General features: G+C 46.9%; 1 long non-coding RNA gene across 1 annotated transcript; it reads right to left on the bottom strand.

The window, feature by feature from the left end:
• Positions 1 to 494: 494 nt before the first annotated feature.
• Positions 495 to 4,203, bottom strand: LOC125612371. The gene is made up of 2 exons (XR_007342727.1): positions 3,908 to 4,203; positions 495 to 3,245 (listed from the first exon to the last, which is right to left on the bottom strand). It is a non-coding gene; the product is annotated as an uncharacterized LOC125612371 (long non-coding RNA).
• Positions 4,204 to 4,209: the final 6 nt, after the last annotated feature.

Genomic DNA, 4,209 nt, shown 5'->3' with positions numbered 1-4,209 from the left:
GCCCTCTGTGAAAAGCCAACCAGGGTGAGAAGTAAAAGCTACAGCCACATCACTCACCCTTAGCTTGACCAGACCACTTAAAATAAGGGCAGGTAAGAGCTTGAATTCCAAAGACCCCCTAAAATTCCTCAGAACATTTGTCTTTCTAGGAATAGGACACATAAAGAAATTTATGATCCAAAGAAGCTAAACCTTGCTCTAGGCCAGTACAGTTGTTTTCAGGGTTGGGGAATTGGTTCCAGGATCCCCATAGATATTGAAATCCACAAATGCTCCAGTCCCCTGTATAAAATGGTGTAGTATTTGCATATAACCTACACACATCTGCCTGTATACTTTAAATCATCTCTAGATTACTTAAATACCTAATACAACAAGTGCTACATAAACAGTTATACTTTATTGTGTGGAGAATACTGACAAGACCAAAAAAAGTCTATACATATTCAAAACAAAAACAGATGTATTTTTTTCCCAAATATTTTAAATCTATATTTGGTCGAATTAGTGAATGCAGAACCCACAGATACAGAGGGCCGATTATATTTCCAAAATAAGGGATCTCTCTCACAATTATCACATGGGATGCCTTTTTAAAAATGTAGCAAGCTCCCTGGCTCTGGGCTTTACCTCTAGCCTATTGAATCGGAATCTCCAGGGATGGAATTTTATGCCTGCTAAAGTTCAAAGAACTACTCCTCTGAACAAAAGGTCATTTTCCAATTACTCTTTTTTTTTTTTTTTTTTTTTTTTTGAGGTAGTGCTGGAGATTGAAGTTGTCTTTCCAGGGTCACTTTCTTCAGCATTCAAAACTATACCTGGGGCAGTATTCTTGGATTCTCTTCCTCTCAGCCAGACAGGACTGGAGAGTTCTTAGATCACTTAAAAGGAATTTCGTATATGCTAAGTGAGCACCCTACCATCAACTGCATCCCAAGCCCTTCACTGTTCTTAGTTTTGCAAGAATAGTGGCTGGTTCCAGGGTCTGTCCCAAATGTGTCAGGCCAGGGGATGACCTGCCCTGGTACAAAGAGCACATTTCATTTTTCCGGTCCTTAGCTGGTCTCTCCTGGGCACCTCAAATCATGTTGACTATATTGGGGCATCTCTTCTCATGCCTGACAGAGGCCTTTTAGAGGACTTGTCTTTTGCTTGCAGGAAGAGACAGTTCATGCAGAAGTCCTTCACACATTGAGAAGCTCTTTCTAGCATGGGCCCTGAAATGTTGTCCAATACTTTGTCCCTAAACTGAATGGTTCTGCCCCAGGCTCCTTTACACTGAGTGGACAAGGTGGCCACTCAGCTCAGGACATGCACAGGGTTCCTCACTATGGACACAGTAGTAGAACAAGTCCAGTGGACTCCTAAGTTTTCTGACTTGCAATGAAGTTGAAACCCTTACTTATCAGAGGGGACTGCACCATCTGCTAGAGCTTCTCACTCTGTGGGTGTGTGGCAAGTGGAGGCTGGATATCCGTTGAAGGCCCTTTGCATAGACAGGACCCAGTGTTGGGGGAGGTGAACTGGAAGTCAGCCACTCTTTTCCTCTAGGGACAAAGGTGGCTGAATTTCCCTGTGGAAATGCTGGTGCCAGAGCAGCTGGAAGTCCTGGCCTGACTTCTGCCACACTTTGGGTTTGTGACTCATGATAAGAAGAATGCAGGCAATGGACTGTGTCAGAGCTGTGGCTGGAGGACCTGCCACACATTTTGTAGAATTTGGTTGCTCTTCTGTGAATCTTCTGGTGAATAAACAAGTTAGAAGTCAGAGAAAAGTTGTAAAGGAAACTTTTGTTTCTTACCTGTGTTCATGCTTTGGGGACAAGAGGTGGCCTCATGTATAGCTCTTCCCACAATCAGTGCACTTTGTAGGGTGTTCTGGCTATGTGGGCTCTCTAGTGATGCACCACACATATCACTCTTAGCAAAGATTTTAGAACAAACAGATATTGTGATAGGACAGAAGCATAGAACTGGTAGCTGTTTCCCTGGAGGGCAGAAAGGTGCCTCAACTTCACTGTGGAAAGATCTGTAATTCTATTTGTAAGTCTCTCTCTCTAGTCTTTTTTTTTTTAAATTTTAAGTTATAGAAAGACACAATATCTTTATTTTTATGTGGTGCTGAGGATCGAACCCAGGGCCTCACACATGCAAGGCAAGCACACTGCCACTGAGCTACAACCCCAGCCCTCTCTCCAGTCTTTTATTGTTAGACCATGATGCAAAGAAAGGACCACCGACTCTAATTTAAATAAAATTAAAGCAAGCTTATAATTTTTGACTGGCCAGGCTGTCTCTCCCAAAAACCGTGGGAACAGAAGATAGCCCCGCAGCTTTCTAAGGAGCACAGCTTTATAACACAGAAAGTTACACAAAGGGGGGTTTGAGAACTTACAAATAACAAAATTTTGACAAGCATAACACAAAGGCTAGTTAATATTTTAGCTGGCCCCAACATCAGAATTTATGGGGGCCATTAGAGCTTCAGAGAGAGTTGTTATCTGGTCAGGGAAAGCCAGGCTCCGGTGAGTTCAAGGAACGGGCAGGCATTCCAAGCAAGTTTAGAAATCGCAGTAATTTATAGTAAAGCCGAAATTAGCTTTTCATGCCTTTGTGCAAGATGGCTCCCAATCTTAAGAAGGAATTTATCATTACCACTTGGTATTATCTAAATAATTGTTCTCATCTCTTTTCAGGAATATTGGAAGATGCCATCTTTCTTCCCAACAAGTTTCTTACCTTTATTTGTTCGGTTAGGCAAGAAAACACACAATCCATGGCCACTGTAACATTCACACAGGATAATTTGGCTCCTTAATTGTCAAGAATGTTACCTAACTTGTTTCAGCAAGAAGGGCAGAAAAAGGACAAGATTGGATGATATTAAGTTGTCTTTTCAGGGTCACTTTCTTCTGCATTCAAAGATACACCTGGGGCAGTATTCTCAGGTTCTCTTCCTCCACAAACATCCAGTCAAACCAGATAGGACTAGAAAGTTCTTAGATCACTTAAAAGGTCCTGTGGTTCTGTCTGTCAATTCTCTTCCTGAACTCTTCATTGTCATCCTCCCCTGCAAGAAATCCTGCTTCCCTGTGAGAAAATTCAGGAACCAGGGACTAAGGTTCCCAGGGATTGAGTTAAATTCAGGCTTTGAGGAAAGTAAAGGGAAGAGACAGGGTAATGAAAAAGAAAGAGGCTTCCTCTCTTCAGGAGGATCTCTGGACTGGTTCCTTCAGCACTTAGAACCTGTGGGAAGAAGGAAACTGCTGAGAAAGGACTGCAGGGAGAGAGGGTAAGGAAGTGTATCTATCCTCACATCCCTTGGCTTTCATTCCTCAAAAAGATAAAACATAATTGAGGGCAAATGGGGGTGGAAAAGTTTTGAAAGCACGGGCCGAGGCGCCGGGCATCTCCCTCCCACTCACTCCCCCGGGCAATTCTGGCGGACAGAGGTGCAACCGGCCTGGGTGCCTTCAGCCAATCATAAAGATGCCTCTGGTTCCCTGGCGACCATTAACGCCAGGCAGCCACCGAAGTCGGAGGAGGAGGGGCGACGAATGCACTAGCCACATTGACCAATCGTTGAGCTCTCTGGGAAGTTAGGGGAGGTGCTTCTGGAAGCCGGAGGCGGGGCTGTCTCCTTGGCAACGATCCTAGCCTTCCCAGTAGGGGAGAGGGGTGGATTAGGAAGAATGGGGAGGGGGCCGAAGAGGAGTGAGGGTGGGCGCGCTGGTGTGGGGACCCGGAGTTCGACGAGGGAGTCCCAGGCTCAAGAGCCGCGATGAGGTCAAAGGGGAGTCCGTCTAGGATTCCGAGGTGCGGCCGGAGCTGACCCGAAGGCCTGGGAGGGGAGGGGAGTTAGACACCGCCCCCGCTGGCGCCGGGAAGCGTCGCTCCTTCTCGCTGACCTTGGTCTCGCTTGTCGCCTCGCCCTTGGCCACACGCACTGAGGGACACAGGGCTCGGGAGATCGACAGACAGGCCCGTGGACAGACGAAGACCCAGGATATAGGCACACAACTGCCCTAGCCCCTTCCGCTGGCTCCAGCACGCTGCGTTTCCCCTCGCCCTAACGCCGGGGCCATCCAGCCCAGGGTTAATGCCAACGAGTTTCCACCTCCAGCCGCTCCTAGAGAGGCCGCGGCGCTAGCCAGCGGGGGGAACTGGCCGCGGACGGACACTTCCTGTGCGGGGGGAGGGGGTCGGAGAG

This window comes from Marmota marmota, unplaced genomic scaffold, assembly GCF_001458135.2.
Source record: "Marmota marmota marmota unplaced genomic scaffold, marMar, whole genome shotgun sequence".
Lineage (NCBI taxonomy): Eukaryota > Metazoa > Chordata > Mammalia > Rodentia > Sciuridae > Marmota > Marmota marmota.
Note: the sequence above shows the minus strand (reverse complement) of the source record. Positions and strands in the feature narration are given on the sequence as shown.